Genomic DNA, 17,042 nt, shown 5'->3' with positions numbered 1-17,042 from the left:
CACCATCCCCATTAAAGCAGGATTGAGAAGCAGGGAGAGGTCGAATGGAGATGCCAGGCTGGGGTCCTCCGCGGGGCGGATTTCGTTGGATCCCTGGGACTGATGTCGCCATGCTGGTACTCCTGCGAGTTGACCATTCCCGGCCGCTCGCTGGGCCCCTTTCTTCGAGGGCAAATTCCTTTGTTCAACCCCTGCAGAAACCTGCTTCTCTGCTGGGCCAGTGGCGCCTCTATTCTTGCCACCGCCACTGCCGCCACCCCTGTCCCACAGTGTGCAGATCTTTTCTGCGGCTCTCGGGCCGCCCAGATCCAGGCAGGTCCACCAACCAGGCCCTCGATGTCGCCTCCCTGCCCGAGCCCTGGCTGCCAGCTCCGACAACTAGAACTCCAGCCCCACAGCGGGCGCCGCAGGCGTGCACCTTTGCTGCTGGCGCTCGCCTCCGGGCATCGTGGGAAGACGCGGGTGTCGAGAAGCCGCCGTGCACGACTCCAGGTCGCTGCACAGGCTGAAAAAACCAAAAGCAAAACCAACACCCAGCAAATGAAACCCGCGCACCCCCAGGGCTCCGCTACCCCCTCCAGAGGACCAGGCCGGCGACCTCCCGCCTGGCTTCTAGGATCTCAGACCCAAAGCCCCAGAGTCCACGGAGCTGGAGGGGGGACTTCGTAGGAATTTGTCTCTAATGCACCCGACTCCTTGGCCTCCTTTTAAAGCTCTTAGGCTATGCTCCGGGGCAGCCTCCTGGGGACCCCAGTGCGCCCTGGGAGCGCTCTGGAGATGCCTGACTGCACGCAGTCTCCTCCCTCTCGAGCCCAGGCTCCGGGCGTGGGGAGGATCGGGCTGAAAGCAGGGTGTCACCTCGTAAAAGCGACAGGCAAGGGCTATTTTATGGGAAGGGAGAAGGGGCAGGAAGTGATGCTTCCCTCTCTGGCCACTCTGGGACAGAGAGCCCCAAGGAGGGAGCCCCATCTGGGCAGGGGACAACCAGGAGGACAGGGCAGGGTCAAAAACAGTCGGGTCTGAGGCTCTTAAGCAAGGCATGGGGACCATCCGGAGCTGGGAAGAGGACCAACGGACCTGGGAACCCGGAGCTCACCTCCCGCCCGTGCTCTCCCGGAGCCCCCTCCGCAGTCCCGGGCTCAGCCAGCAGCTCTGGCCCTTCCTTCCAGGCCGGGGGCAGGCGGGGGAGAGACTTTCTCCCTCGAAACACTTGATACCAACTTTGTTTTTTTGGCAAGAAAAATAAGCCTTGTTTGGAAAGGGGGGTTGGTGGTCGAGTGAAGGAGGGAAGGAGCGAGCCGGCGGCAGCAGAGCAAACTTTGCGGATTAGGTTTCAGCGCCTCAACCCCACCCCCAGCCCCGCGGCGGTGATTTGTGTGCGGGGGTCTGTGACCCTGCGAGGCATCAAACGGCCCGCGGGAACCGGCCGAGTTCAGAGGGACAGTGGGCAGAGGGGCGGCCTAAGACAACGCAGATGGTTCATATCAGCCGGGCCGGGCCAGCCTTGGGCTCGCAGCATCTGCCCGCTAGCCTGGGCTCCTCGGCAGGGGAGAGGCCTGGGGTCTTACAGGGAGGCCAAGGCCTGAGCGGTAATAGGGGGCCAGAAACGCAGCAGTCAATGGCCAGTGGGCCCCAGCTGAAAGAAGGCCAGGCAGCCAGTGACAGAGTTCTTCCACCAGGCAGTCCTGACCCCATCCAGCTCAGGTGGAGCCTGACCTCCTAAGTAGCCTCTGCGAACAGAGTGATCTTGAAAGGAGACCCTCCCACCTCTGCCAGGAGGCCAGAATTCACCCCACCCCTGCCCTGCAGCAGCTGGGGCTCCCCAAGGGACCATTAGTAGCCTTTTTCCTCTCCGGGAGGTGCCCTGTCCTCTGCCTGCCTGCTGTGATGGGTTTGGGAAGCCCTTTCCTCTCTCTGACATTCATTCACTCATTCATTCATTCTACCACTAAGGTAGAATGCCCTTCCTCTCTCTGCACCTTTAGCCCTTCTGCCTGGCCTGGGCTAACTCCTTCCTCCCTCCTAGCTCCAAGGGAAAGCTAAGACAGAGGCTCACTCCTACCTTGGCCCAAAGCCTTGCTCTGGGGGCAGGGCCCTGTTTAGTTGGGGTGGGAGAGGTGCTTACCCACACCAGCTTTGGCTCTGAGCCTGCTGCCTCCCACCCCCAGAGCTGGAGTCCTGCTGTGGATAGTAGCATGCCCTGTCTTCCCTGCCCTGGGCTCCAGGACGTGGCTTTCTCCTTGTCCTCCAGGGACCTCGGAGGACCAGGGCCACACCCACCACCAGGACCTTGGGCTGGTTTAGAATGTCCCAGCTGAAGGCCTCTTCAAGATCCTTGTAGAAATGGGAAAAGTGAGGCCCAGGTGTAGCCAAGACTTGCCCAAAATCTTAGTTGTAGCAGAACAGAAGCAGGAACCTCAATCTGCCCTCTGCCATGTTAGGAGTCTATGTGGCAACTCCACAATTCTTTCTAGAACCCTCTTCCAGACTCTGACTTTATCGGTGACCTAGTCTATCCCCCTGGGCTGAGGTCACTGAGAGGGGAAGGTCCTATGATTCTGGTTCTTGAGCGGGGGTAACAGGCCTCCATGATGAAACGATTCTGCGAGCTTTCTGTATAGCATGTGGGTTTGGGAATTTTATCTTCTCAATTCGGACACTGAGGGGCAAGAGCCAGGTGAGCACAGCGCCACATCCCACCACCTCTCCATCCTCTTAGTGTCAGACTCCCAGACCCCCTGGGCTTGGCCCTTCCTCTCTACAGCAGGTCACAGGGAGGCCAGCAGCCTGGCCAGGGCCACAGAGGGCCACTGGGCTGCCAGGACCTCTCAGGGCTCCGTCTCCCAGGGTCCCTGCCTTGGGGGAGCAGCCGACTGGGTCATCTGTGCACGGAAGACACATCTGTCCCCCACATGTTGGAGGCCGAGCAGAGGACATGTGGTTTGGGACGTGTTATCTTAATCATATTTATTAACCAATCCTGAAATTAAAAAAGAGTTTGATATTGTCACAATTCGGAGAAGATCCCCAAATCTACACCGCAACAGATCAGGAGAGACTGCCAGCGACAGCCAGGTTTCTTTTAGCCGGGATCAGGACACAGCTTTGGAAGTTCTTTGAGTCGTTCTAGTGCGGTGGGATCTCTATGCTGTGAAGTAACACTTACCGCTTTCATTTTCCCAAGCAGAGATCTGAAGCAAAATTAATTACCCGCCTTGACTGATAGTTGTTGTGTTGGAGTATGGTTCTAATCCTTATTAACATTCTCTAAAGTCAGGCATGAAATATGACTTTTACACCACACTCTTTGGCATATGTTTTTCTTTTCCAGGATATTTTTCAGGCTATCTCCGAGCCTCACTGCTGTTCATTATTTTTGCCATAGGTCTAAAGTTGCCAGCCCCAGAGCCAGTCCCGCGCTGAGCACAGCCAAGAGGGGGGGGAATGACACATCTCCCCTCACAACGCAAATTGCTTCTGATTATTGAGCTTTGAATGTTTTCTTTCATCATGTTTTTATTAAAAACTCCAGCATATTTACGCTCGATGGTGTCTTCAATTAGGTTTTTTTTTGTTGATTTTTTTTAAAGCCGGGGGTTCCCCTTTCTATAGCAGCATGTAAAGAAAATAGTTGTTATGACCGCAAAATTACCGTCCAAGCCTGGTTCTAGTAAATCTGGCCCTGCTTTGACAAGCCCAGCAGGCTGGGAGCTTTTTTTTCCTAAGTGTTCCAGCTGCTGGGGAAACAGACCAGGGAGGAAGCCCACAGAAGCATCTGTTCTGCAGGGTGCTCGGAGCTCCTCTCAGGAGCTAACACTTCCCAAGTTTGTGAGCTGCAGAAGGGGGCCTGGCTGCAGGGGGCTTGCTGATGGGCAGGCCCAGCCCAGACAGCACACAATAGCAGCAGCAACAGTAATAATCACAGCTGATGCTTGTTGAGGGGTCGTGGTTCGTCAGGCGCTGTTCTAAATCCCTCACATTCTTTCCAGAGATATGACAGGGGTGCTGTTATTATTTTCATTTTCAGATAAGGCAAGAGGCACCGAGGAGTTGAGTAACTTGCCCAAGGTCACACAGCTAGCAAGTGGAACTGGGGTTGGAGCCCAGGCATTCTGTCAGGAGAAAACTTTCAGCAATCCTTTGGGAGGCAGATTCTGGCCCCTTGCTGCATTCTGTGCCCTGGTGGTGGCCTGGCACCAGGCTAAATGTTATTTGTTGAATGGATGCTTCATAATTAAAGGCCAGTGTTCATAGCATGCTGCCTGTGGTAAAGGTTTCAGGGGGATCAGCTCATTGAATCTTCTCACTGCCCTGTGGCAGGTGTTCTTATCATCATTTCCCATTTCGCAACCTTGACCTGAGAGGTGCAACAATTTTCCCCAAGGTCACGCAGCTTCAGGTAGCAGTAAGAGTTACCGTCTGTCCTGGGCACATGTTAAGTCTAGGCTCAGGGCTAAGCCCTCAGCACCCCAGATCTTAGTGAGAATTCTTAAAAGCTCTATTGTTTACCCAGATTTCCAGGTGACAGAACTGGGGCTCAGAGAGGTGAAACCACATACCCAGGGTCACATAGCCAGTGGGGAGCTGCACCAGCATGTAGCCAGCATCTGTAGGTGCCAAGACTTGACTGCTCCTCAGCCTTGAGGGGCCCGGGCTGGGGGGAGCACTGGCACCAACCTTCTTGGTGGGTCTCACTTGGGCTGAACAACTGTCCTGGCAGTAGGTGGGGCATATTTTGGCCGTGACGGGAGAAGCATGTCTGTGACCTGCCTCATGCTGAGAGGGCATGGCATCATCCCATCCTAGCCTCCCCTTGCAGATGGGGAAACCAGGGCACAGAGAACTTAAGTGACTTGCCCTGGGTCACACAGCTAGTGAGCAGCTGATGAGACTCACACTCTGGTGTTCCGGCTTTGAGGCGGTGTTTCTCAGAGAGACTCTGACTCACCATCTTCATCGTCAGCATTGTCAGCATCACGCATGACCGTCCCCGAGTGCCTTCTGAGTGCTTTGCAAATACACAGTCACGGCAGGGCGGTTCCCAGAGGGAAGGTGCTTTTCCCAGTGTCACACTGCAAGATATAGCCGGCCAGGGTGTGCCCTCCTGCTCTAGGCAAGGGGACAGGGGAGCAGGACCAGCCCATGGATGGGATCCCTGCCAGCTCTCCCAGGGCTGCCTTTACTCCTCTCCTGCCTTCTGGGCTTGGGCTGCCTGTGCAGCAGCTCTGGGCAGGCTCTGTCTGCCCTTTGAAGGGGACAGCCGCCTGAGCCTGTCACTTTGAACTGCAAAGGGGCCTGCGGTGAGGGCCCGGCCCCCTCCCACTTGTCCCTGCCCGCCCACCCCTCCAGGTCTGGTTCCGGTCGGCAGGCCTGGAGCCGGAGGGGCGGGCAGGGCGGCAGCCTCCCTGTGGGATGTCAGCCTGATAAGTGAGCAGCACAGACCCGGAGGAGGACGGAGCAGGCCGCCCACTGGTCCAGCCGTCCCACGTGGCAAGAGTTCAAGCCAGTCATTGAGGTGCCATCCTCCCACAGACATGCTCTGTTTCTGCAGAGAAACACCTCCCCGAACATCAAAGATTTAAATTAAAATAACCGTAATGATAGTAATAATAATAGTAACTTATAAAAGGAAACATCTTGCCCTGGGGCACAGGGAGTGTCACGGAATCAACCACATGCCCTGCTTGGTGACTGCTCAGTGGCAGGAAGTCAGGAGGGGTATTAGGTAAGAGACGGGTGCACCTGGGCAGCTAGTTACCAGGAACCCAGCTAGGGGCCTTTTAGTTGCTCAGCCAGGTGCTGGCTAAGCTGGGCCAGGATGGGGCAGACCTACCCTGCCCTCAGAGAGCTCCTGGGCTCAATGGGTGTCCTGGGGGTGGGGGCAGAGTTAAGCAGAAATCATGTCGGCACAGTCCCTGTGCCTGGAAGTGTTGGCCTCTTCTCTGATTTTGGGAGGCCGAGAACTTAACCAGATTCTTAGCCAAGTAGACAGAGAAAAGATGCCAGTGCTTTGGAGCTTCAGGGTTCAGAGTTCGATCTAGGCTCTGCCACTTACTGGCTGTGTGACGTTGGGTTAGGTGCTTTCCCCCCTGTCTGTGCCTCAGTTCCCTCAAAGTCTATTGAGGACCAAGCTCCTGCCTTAGGGTAATGATGAGATTTTAAAGGCAAAAGCAGGTGAAACGTCCTCAGGTTGTGTGTGTGGCTCTTGCTGATATTGTTACTGATGCTCCCATAGTCCTTTGTGTTGGGTCTGAACAGGCATCTGGCTATGGATATACGTGTCAGGCAGTCTCTTTGCCAGAGTTCATTGTGTGCACCATGCCTCGGCTAGAACAGGGCATGGCACGTAGTAGGTGCTCAGTTAGTATTGGAAGAAAGTATAGGGGACTAGCTCGTGGCTAGACTGGCTCGGCTGGACTCCAGCCTCAGCCTTTTTCTAGCTGTGTGACCCTTCTTTTAGCTGTGAACTCTAGCTGAGTTCCTCAGCTTCTCTGAGCCTCTGTTCTCTTGTTGCTAAATCAGGGATAATCAAAAAGCCTAGCTTCTGCGGTTGTTGTATTAAATGAGATGATGCATGCGAAGAGCCGTCCTGGTAGATGTGAGCTATTTTTGTTATCGAGAAGGGCAATGAGCAGGGGTCTGGTTAACCACGCAAGACAGCAAGGGTCTGCGTACACGGTTACCCTGGGCAGGTGCCTGTGAGGTGAGAGGCTGGCGCCAAGGAGGGTTTGGAGAGGGCATTCCAGGTAGGGGCACTGGTAGCAGGAATATTAGGGGTTAAATTGGTGGGCCGAGAAGAGCGGGCTGAGGCAGTGAGTCTGGCTGGAGGGACTGCCTGGGGGCTGCTGGGACTTGGGGCTGCAGAGGGGGGCGGGGGCCAGTAGCTATGCAACGGGGTTTGGATTTTATCCTGTGGGCAGGAGGGAGCCATTGAAGGTTATTGGACAGGGGAGTGACAGGACTGGAGAGGCACTTTATGGAGATGACACTGGCAGCGTGTGCACAGGATTGGAGACTGGAGACAGGCAGGGGGAGGCTGCTGCCACCTGGGAGGCGACGGCAGTGGAGGGGACTAGAGAGGGGACAGGTTCAAGCCAACTTGAGGAGGCAGCTCTGAGGGTCGAGGGTTGGGGGGCAAAGCAAGAGTCAGAGGGGCCTGGGGCTTGGAGCTGGGGTGACTGGAGCCCCCAGGTTCTGAGCACTCTGGGCTGGACACAGCAAGGGTGAGCCACTTGGCTGGGTCCTGGCCAGGTCCAGCTTCGTGGGCAAGTTAACCGGGCCCTCCACTTAGGAGGGCTTTGCACTCGGTTTAATGCTCTGCTGTCGCCCTCTTGAAATTCTTAATATGTTTTGAACAAGTGCCCTGCGTTTTCATTTTGCGCTGGGCTCTGCAAATTATGTAGCTAGTCCCGGTCCCCAAGGCTCAGGCTCTGGGCTCTTGGAATCGAGGCCTGGGAGGGCTCAAGCTAGAACCAGGCCTACGGGAATTAAGGAGACCTCCCTCTCTACCGTTGGCCCGAGGCTTGTTCTCAGATGGCTTCTTCCTGCTGGCTCTCAGCTTGGCCTTCAAAGCCTTCCTCAGTCAGGCCCTGCCTCTTCTCTCATTCTCTGACTTCAGCCACCAGCTCACCTGCTGTTCCCACACATCTCAGACACTTGTCCACATCTAGGTCTTACTCAGGCTGTACTGGTTGTTGCAGGATGTGTCCCTGGCCTCTATCATCCTATCTTCTTCTGGAAAAGTCCTTTGAAGGCCTGGCACAGGAGTCACCAGTGTCACAGGGTCTCCCTGACTCTCTCCATCCCACCCCACTCCCCTTGGAGGGGAGCTTGGGTCTGTCTTGCAGTGCTTGTTAAACATGCAGATTCCTACTCCAACTCTCAGGGTGAAGCCTATGAATCTGCATTCCCAGCTGGTCCCTGGGGATGCCTGTGCACACTGGGGTCTGAGAACCTCTGCCCCAGGTACCCCCAAGCCCGGCACAGGGCCTGGTACTGGAGAGGTGCTCCGTGTCTGTCTACCAAGTGAGTGAATGAGCTGTGGTTGTCTGTCATCTTGATGCATGCAGCCTCCCTGCGGCCTGGCTTGTTGCCTGGCGTGGAGTGGCATCAGTGGGTGACTCTAAATGGTGGTGGGATGGCAGCAAGTGTGGATCTGGAGGAGGATTGGGAGGACACCTGACCCATCCTAGGGACTCTGGCTGGCCAGGGTTCTTCCCCTCTACCTGAAACCCCAGGGTGTAGGTTGTGCCCTCTTGGAGACAGGAAGTAGGCAGAGCCCTTCCCCTCGCCCTCTTCCTAGAGGGCGGTCTGCTCCCAGTGTGGTTCTCTTTGCACACAATCAAAACAGCATGATAGAGGTGAAGGGCTTTAGGTTTTATTTCTTTACACTGCATAGGCACTGAGTTAAGGACTTGAATTATTTCATTAAACACATACAAGTCTATGAGGCAGGGTCTGTTATTATTCCCATTTCAGAGATGTGGAAATTGAGGCACAGAAAGGGGAAGTCAGCTGTCCAAAGCCACAGAGCTTAGCTCAATCTCTCCACCGTTTGGCCTCTGAGATGTCTGATCCCCCTGTGGCTCCTGTTTGTGATATCCCAGGAAAGCAAATGCTCAGTGAGTATTTGGGGAAGAGAAGGAGAGTAGAAGGAAGCCCAGCCCACCCCCCCATCCAACCGGAAGGACCCCTGCTCCAGGCAGGGCTGGGCTGACACCATGAACCCAAGGTGAGCAGTATCATCACAGCCCGGTGTGCCTGGGGATGGGGAGCACAGGGGAACTCAGGGGAGAAGCAGCTGACTCTGGCAGGACAGGCTGTGAGGGGGCATCCAGAAAGCTCCATGGTGGACCACAAGACCAGGAAAGCCTCCTTGCCCAGTGGTGACCAGACTCTGTCAAGAGGCCTGGATGGTCCAGTCTCCACAGATGACATTCCAGAGTCATGAGTGGAGCCCCTTCCATGCCAGGCCCACGTGGGCACTGGGGAGCAAGACAGATGCAAGCCTTGTCCTTGGGGAGTTCATGATCCAGGGGGCAGACAGCATGGAGGAGAACCAGCCAGACATGCCCTGGGGAACTGAGTGGAGTGGGGTCCAACCAAGGGAAGACAAGTACAGATGCCAGGAGCAGGCCTGGCACATAGTAGGTGCTCAGGGACTGTTCCCATGACATTTTTCAGTTGTCCACCTACTACAACAGCCCCTTTAATTAGCACCCCAGAGGGCCAGGCTCCAGGCCCTCCCTAATGCCATGACAGTGCTGTCTTGGATGAGTCCTTTGACCTTTCTGAACCTCAGTTTCCTTACCTGTAAAATGGGTGCAACTTTTCCTCCTTTCCAGGTCGTTGGAAAGATTAACCATAAGAGGATGTGAAGTGCTTAGCACAAAGCTCATCACTCAAAAAAAAAAATAGAGCAAAGAAAAGAAATGTTTCCTTACAGCTGTTGTTGTGATGGTGATTCTATTTTTGTTATTAATAAGAATTCTAACAAAACAAACCACAGGAAGGCCAGTCTACCCCCTCTGAGCCCTCCAGAGACTGACTTAGCTCCTTTTCTCCCCTCCCTCCCACCTCCTCAGGGCCAGCCCCCATCTCTGCTCCCACCCCGACCCCTGCACAGGGAACAGAGGTGACTCAACTGGTCCAGACCTTGCTGGAGCTCCAGCCTCACAGGGGACAGAGCCAGGGAAAGGCAGGGATGGTGAGGATAATCCTGTGAGTGGAGGGCTGTGGTGAGGGGAGGGTCCTTAGGGATGGGGCACCTGGAGGAATGCTACCTGGAGAGGTGGGAAAGCCTTTACTAAGCAGGGGACATTTGGACGGAGCTGGGAGAGGCAGGAGGGGGGCTTTCCAGGCTCAGTGAGTGGTGAGGGCCAAGTCCTGGAGGCGTGGAAGGCCGTGGCCTTCTTGGTGAAGCACAGAATCCCCTCCCTCCCCTTCCTTTCCTGCTCTGTCCCTGGCTGTCCTCCCCTCAGATTAGTGAGTGCAGTTTGGCTGATCTGGTTCAAGGTCTAGCACCTGCTACATGCAAGACTCTGGCTAAGCTTATCACATGTACGCTATGAAGCCCTGTGACACACCTGAGAGGTAGGTGTGATTATCATTCCCATTTTACAGGTAAAGAGACTGAGGCCCAGAAGTGGTAGGCAACTTGCCCAAGACCACATGGCTGCATCACAACCAGGTCTGACTCCAGCCCCTGCCCCTCCCCCATCCCTTCCACTCCCCTTTTAGTCAACTGCTTGTCATCCACTCGCTCATTGCCGACACCTGTCATGTCACATGGGGAACAGGCACGACATCCTGGGGCTCATACACAGACGAGGGTGTGTGGACTCTTGGGACTGGGGAGATTGGGAGCAGGTACAGGTGGAGGTGGACACAAGAAGTTTTTGAAAACCCACTTGCAATCAGAGGAGATGCTGGGGCGAGGGCGCTCCAGGCTGAGGGGACTGCTTGGGCAGAGGCAGAGAGGCTGACAAGCCCCAACCGTACTAATAATTCTGTACACACAGCTGATGACATGACCCCATCAAACCCTGACCTTGGAGGTTCAAAGGAATAAGTGTGTGTCTCAGAGCCTAGTGGTCCTGATCTTGGTTGCATTGCTTTCTGCCATTTAACTGCCGTTTCTTTACCTGTAAATTGGGCAATCTAAAAACCCAAATCAGGATTTTCAGCAAATGAAGAAATGGTAACTGCTATTTTAAAAGTAATAACAATAATAATGATAATAAAAGTCTCTGAAGTTACAGCTGAGGAAACTGGAGCTCAGAGAGTTTTAAGTGGCTGCTCTGAGGTCACCCAGCTGGGAAGTGGGTAGTTTGGACTCAGGCCTGAGGGCTGTACCTCTTGGTGCGGTGGGTTGCTGCCTCCCCCAGAAAGGAGAGGGGGAGAGCCCAAGGCCTGATTTGAACCCAGGCAGTCTGAGCCAGCACCTGCCCTGTGGGCTGCCAGCCCTTCGGTGGTGGACAGTGGGAGGCATTTCACTCCCTCGGCCCGGGAATGGGTGCGGGGGACGAGGAGCTTGGTGAAGGCTCTGATGGAGGAAGAGTGGGACATTGTAGACCCTGGGGACGGGGCTTCTCTCCCAGACTAGGGGGTGTGGAGGAGGGCTTCCTGGAGGAAGAGCTGTCTACACTGAGAGCAGAGGGATTATCCAGGTAAAGAGGGGAGGGGAGCAGCTTTTGGGCAGGGAGGACAGCATGTGCCAGGGCCTGGAGGTGGGCCGTGCTGGGGGCACAGGGAGAGGTCAGATCACACAGGGTGTTAAAGGCCATGCTAGGAGTCTGGCCTTTACTTGGGGGGCCACTGGAAGCCATGGAAGGATTCTAGGAGGGCAGTGTCATGGTCAGGTTTGAATGAGGAAATTCACTCTGATGGCTGCGTGGTTTGCAGGGGGAGCAGGGTGAGGCCTGAGAGGAAGCTGTGGACCTAGGGAGGGGGCCCTGTAAGGCCGTGTTCAGGTGTGCACACCTGAATGCAGATGGCTGTAAGCACAGATGGGCACGGGCATCTGCATGGGTGTCAAGAGACCTGAGCTCCATGAGGGAGACTCGGTGAATATGTGGTGACACGTGTCAGTAGGCACCAGGCATCCACGTCTGTGTGTGCATGTACCTGGCATTCATCTGTGTGAGTCCGTCAGTGATGGTGGTATGTCCCTGTGTGTTTTCAAGGCTATTTGTGTATGTGCACACATGACAGCTTGTGAGGTGGCAGCTCTCTGTCCAACCGCGCTGTCTGGGAGAGCCCCAAACAGCCTTGGGCCAGTTGGTGGGACCGGCCCAGCCTGGGTAGATACCACCTGGTTTTGACACCCCACCCCTGGCCAGAGGCTGTCAGCTCCGCCTCTGCTTAGCTTTAGTGCCATGTCATCTGTCAAGGGGTTATCGCTGCTGTAAATTGTCCCGAGCAGTTTGATCGCCACAGTACCTGCCTGTCTCCCTGCGGCTGAGCTGATGGCAGGCGGGTGGCGGGCGGTGGACGCAGCGCTCTGGAACAGGCAGCATCTGGAGAGGCAAGCTCTGAGCCTCCTCGGGGACCCTGGCTTATTCTCCTACATCTGAATGCCAGTGCATACGGCGGGCGGGCAGTGGGGAGGGACGCCGCCTGTGTGTGTATGTGTGTGTGTGTGTGTGTGTGTGTGTGTGTGTCCCTGCATGTGCTACTGTGCGCCTGGGCGTGCTGCACTGCAGGTGTGTCTGTGTGCCTGCACCTCGTCCTCTGTGCCCGTGACAGAGTGTGCCTACCCGTCACCGTGTCATTGAGCTCAGGTCTCAGGGTGCACACCCATGTTTCTACCTGTCTGCCTGTGTCTGTGTGTGTCAGCGTGGGAGGGCATGCTGCCACAAGTGTGTCTCCGTGTGTGCACGTGTGTGGACATGGGTAATTCCAATGGCGGGTGGTGTGTGCACGTGTCACATGGGATGCCGTGTGTAGGTATGGGTGTTGGCCACAGCGGGCTGATATGGCAGGACACGGGGAGGGTGTACACACATGTCAGTGAGGGCACCGCGTGTGTGGACATGGGTAATTCCAATGGCGGGTGGTGTGTGCACGTGTCACATGGGGGGTGCCGTGTGTAGGTGTGGGTGTTGGCCACAGCGGGCTGATATGGCAGGACACAGGGAGGGTGTACACACATGTCAGTGAGGGCACTGCGTGTGTGTGTGTCTGTGTGCGTTTGGACACGGGTTGGGTGCGATGGGTGGAGCAGCAGAGGGCCCCTCCTGGTCTGTGACGTCCATGGCCACAGCTCTAAGAGCCCAGCCAGGTTTTGGCAAGAATTTCCTCTCACTTTTGTCACGGTCAGGAGGGTGGAGGGTGGGGTGTGATGACGGATGGTGCTCTGGGGCTGCCGGCAGCGGGCAGGCAAGCGGGCAGGTGGGCGCCCTCCTCACTCCCTTCCCAGCTGGGAATAGTCGGCAGCGCCTCTCAGCCCCCTTCCTCCTCCTCCTCCTCCTTGTCTCCCTCCTCTCTCTTCTCAGGTGCTGGGCCCAGGCTTAGCTCCCGGGCCAAAGGTGTGGATACCAGGACACCCTCCCCAGAGGTCAGACCCAGACTCTGGGTGGAGACAGACACTCCCCCCTTCTCTTCCATGGCCCTGCCCGGGGGTCTACTTTGGGTCTATGGTCAAGGAGCCTCATCAGGGTGCCCAGGCTGGGGCCTCAGGGCCTGGAAACACACGGAAAGGGGTCAAACGGCACAGCGCCGGGACAGGGGGCAGGTGCCTGGAAGCCCAAGGAGCCCCCAGCCCAGGTGAGCCCCTGCTGGTGTCCCTGGCAGGTGGGTCACGGCAGGTGCACTCCAGTGGATGTGCCCCAACTGGTGTGTCCTCACAGGTGTGCCCCAGCCCATGGCCCCCAACAGGTGTGCCCTGACAGGTGTGCCCTGACCGAGTTTCCCCGGGAGGAGCGAGCGGAGCCAGCCGCTGGGCCCGTGGGGCGAGTGGCTGAGCCTCCAGGGCTCCCAGTACCCACCGCCGGCCCGGAGGCCAGGGCCCTCCCACCGCTGCCACTGCCCCACCGGCAGCCCCGCCACCCCAGGGAGGTGACCCCGACCCCACCCGGCCCCCCACATCCCAGCGCAGGGGCTCACAAAGGGAGAGGAGGGAAGAGAAAAATCGCAGAGATTTGTCTTGTCTGGGGCTGACAGCGGAGCGAGTGATTGCCAGGCCCGCTTGGCAGTTTTTAATCATTTTATCTCTGTTCTCGGCTCTCCGGGGAGACAGCCAGTGCTTAGCAGTCTGCTCAGAAAGACCTCAGGGCGCGTGGCGCAGCGGCGGCTCCGAGCTGCCATTATTAGCTGTGCTCTTCGGAGCGCGCTCCGATCTCTCCCGGGGGAGCCGGTGAAAAATTAACACGGGCCGGCGGCGCGGGCGCCCGATGTAACTGTAATTACTCCATTGATATTCCTCACACAATAGCGCTGTCATCAGTCATTTACATAAACTTTCTCTCCGCAAAGACGGGCGGAGGTGCCTAATCCTATTGGGTGCTTCCACTGCATGCATTATACATGGCAGGGGGCCCCTAGGTGCAAGGGGAAGGGAGAGATCCGGGGAGAAGAGAGGGGAGGGGAGGGGAAAGAGAGTTGGGAGGATCACTGGAGAGGAAAGGAATGAGGAGAGGAAGGGACTGGGAGAGGCCGGGAGGAGAGGAGGGGAAGGGAGAGATGGTTGGAAAAGAGAAGTGGAGAGGAGAGAACCAGGAGGGGCGCTAGGGGAGAGCAAAGGGCCGGCTGGGTGGAGCGGGGGCCAGAGCCAGGAGCCACCTTGCGGAGGGCGGGGTCCCCGTGGGCTGGAGCCCAGCGGGGCTGGGGCCCCGCTTTGCCCGATGAGGGTCCCACTGAATCCGGGGCCGGCCCACCAGGTTTGGGCAAGGGAGGCTCCTCTGTTGCGGGGGAGGGAGGGCAGGTGAACCCTGTCCTCCGAGGGCCCCCAGCAAGGCCTTGCCCCGGATTCAGGGACCATCCCCAACTCTTACCCACCCGGAGGGCCAAGCCCTAAACCCCGCTGGGCATGTGGCTCAGGCTGGAGGCTCTTCAGCTCCTAAGGAGTTAAAACCTCCCTGGAAATTACCCCTGTAATGACCTAATTAAAGACTCGGGGCGGGGAGGGGACACGTACTCCAGGGTGAAAGCTAATAACACCTGCCCAACAATAATAATCCTGGTGGAGCCCCCCCGTTATTGCTGTAGCCTCAGCCCCCTTCTGACCACCCTCACTTGACCCCCTCCTCTGGTCCTGCCTGCACAAGCTGTCGGTATCTGGGGCGGGCCAGGGGCTGAGCCCCCAGCTGGGCAGGGAAGGGCTCAGGATGGGACCAAGGGGAGAGGTCCAGGATAGTCAAATTTCCGTTGCTGAATATTTAATGAAGCCTGCGCGGTTTATTTGGTTGGCCTGTCGATTTTTATTCTTCTGTCAATAGCTTCTCATATGTGGGGCTGTGATGATCTTTAGCAGGGCCTCTCCAGGGACGGCTGCCACTAAATGCAATTATGGATTTTATACCTCAATGTGTTTGATATTTCCACTGATCTAATTTGCAGCCTGGTAGTTTATTGTTTGGCATTTTAATGGCGTTCAAATGCTATGGGAAATTTGATTTCTTTTTATAATTCCTCCTTAACGCAGTTAATGCGGGTGGTGGGATGGCCCAGATTTTAGAGCCCAATGTATAGAAAAAAGAGAAAAGAACACACCCTGTATATATTTAAGGATGTGTCCGTTGAAGGGAGATGTCCCTTTGAGCCGTGGAGCCCAGGTGCCTGCCCGCCTTGGGGTGGTGACCTCTGATGGCTGGTGTGGGGAGCTGGGGCTCAGATGTAAGGGAGCTCTAGGTGGTGCCCAGGGCTCAGGCAGAGGGCCCAGCACGCAGTCCTTTGCTCCCGCTGTCCTGAGCCCCATGGCCTATAGGCTTTGTCACAAGACCTCTCCGAGTGGCTTTAGGTCACTGCCCTGTCCAGTTTTGAGCAGCTGCAGAGTCAGGGAGGCCAGCCCTACCACTGCCACCAGTTTTTGTGGCCTGCATCTGAGAGCAGGGGCTGTACCAGTCCTGGGCCTTTGAGACCAGGGGTGATTTTGTGACCTGCCTGTCATCTGTGTGACAAGTTCTTGTGGGGCCTCAGCCACATTCACCAAATGTGTCAAGTTCCAAGTCTCGGGTCAGGGCAGTCCCCACTTCGGCCCCTGCCTGCACCTCTCCTTCCTGGCCTCCTTGGGAAGGCTAAGCATGGGGGCATGGCCAGGGCAGGCCCTGGCTGCTCCGTAGCCCAGACCTGGGTTCCTGGAGGCCGTGCTGGTTCTTTTTAAGGCTGGACTAGAGCAGAGAGGAAGCCGAGGCCCACGGAGCGAGGTGGAGGACCCCCACCTCCTTGGGGCAGTCCCCCTGAGCTGAGCCACTTTCTTTCCTGACAGTGAGTCCACAGGCTGAGCTCTGGGCAGGAGGGGCCTTCTGCCCTTGGTTAGTGGGCACAGCCATGGAGGACACTGGGAGAGCCTACTGCTGGGAGCTGCCCGCCTGTAGCAGGACAGCTTGGGCTGGTCTACCAGCAAATACCCTAGATTTTCTAAAACATCTTCTGGGGAGAAAGAGTCCAGAAAAGCTCGGGAAGCTCTTCCAAGTGGCATGCCTGGAAGTGAGCAGGGAAAATGGTCCAAGGCGGGTAGACTAAGTTCCTGTGTCCTGGGTTCCCAGGCTCCACTGGGCAGGCCAGGCAGCCTGGCCCAGAGAGCAAGGAGGGAGCTCATCCTCAGGCCTTCCAGGGAGGCTCCTGGAAGGCCTGAGGGTGTCCAGGCTCCCTGCAGCCTGCAGACCCCAAGTTCTGGTTTGGAAGGTGCCCTTTCCTGGAGCACAAGGGGACCTGGAGTCCAGTTGTGTGGAGATGCAGAACTAATCCGGCTGCGCTTTACCGGACACCCACTGTGTGCCGAACAGCACGCTGAGTACTTTGCATACATCATCTCATCACATCCTCAGGAAGCGCAGATACCATTGTTATCCCCATTTCACAGAGGCGTAGACTGAGGCTCTGAGAGTTTCACAACACCTGCCTGAGGCCACAGTGATGGCAGGGCCAGAACAGGAACCCAGGTGTGTGTTGCTTCAGAGGCGCTGCTCTTGACCACGTGCCTGATAGTACGTTCTTCCCAGGGCCAGGCTGGGCATGTCTGTGCCGGGAGAGATGTCACCTCCTAGCTGGGGCCCTCCTCCTCCTCCTCCTCCTCCTCCTCCTCCTCCTCCTCCTCCTCCTCCTCCTCCTGCTCATCCTCCTCAGCACAGCTGACCCTCGTTTCTGTCCCTGGGCCAGGCTACCCCCATAATCCACAGGGCTGCTGGCTTAGGCACAGGGGGTGGGTTCTGTCTTGGGGGGAATTTTGCACCTTTTGGAAAGGAATGGCTGGCCTTCCCATCCTCCTGGGGGATTCTAACCCTGCCGCCTCTCCCAGGTTTCTGCTGTGTCCAGTCCATCTTCTGCATGGCTGCTGTCCCCAGTGCCAGCCCCGCCAGCTTCTTGGCCACTTAAATGTGAGC

General features: G+C 56.8%; 1 protein-coding gene across 2 annotated transcripts in view; it reads left to right on the top strand.

The window, feature by feature from the left end:
* LMX1B (LIM homeobox transcription factor 1 beta) overlaps positions 1-17,042 on the top strand; it is an 83,742-nt gene that overhangs the window by 10,962 nt on the left and 55,738 nt on the right. The window lies entirely within an intron of this gene.

Source organism: Eubalaena glacialis, chromosome 9 (genome assembly GCF_028564815.1).
Source record: "Eubalaena glacialis isolate mEubGla1 chromosome 9, mEubGla1.1.hap2.+ XY, whole genome shotgun sequence".
In the NCBI taxonomy this organism is placed as follows: domain Eukaryota; kingdom Metazoa; phylum Chordata; class Mammalia; order Artiodactyla; family Balaenidae; genus Eubalaena; species Eubalaena glacialis.
Note: the sequence above shows the minus strand (reverse complement) of the source record. Positions and strands in the feature narration are given on the sequence as shown.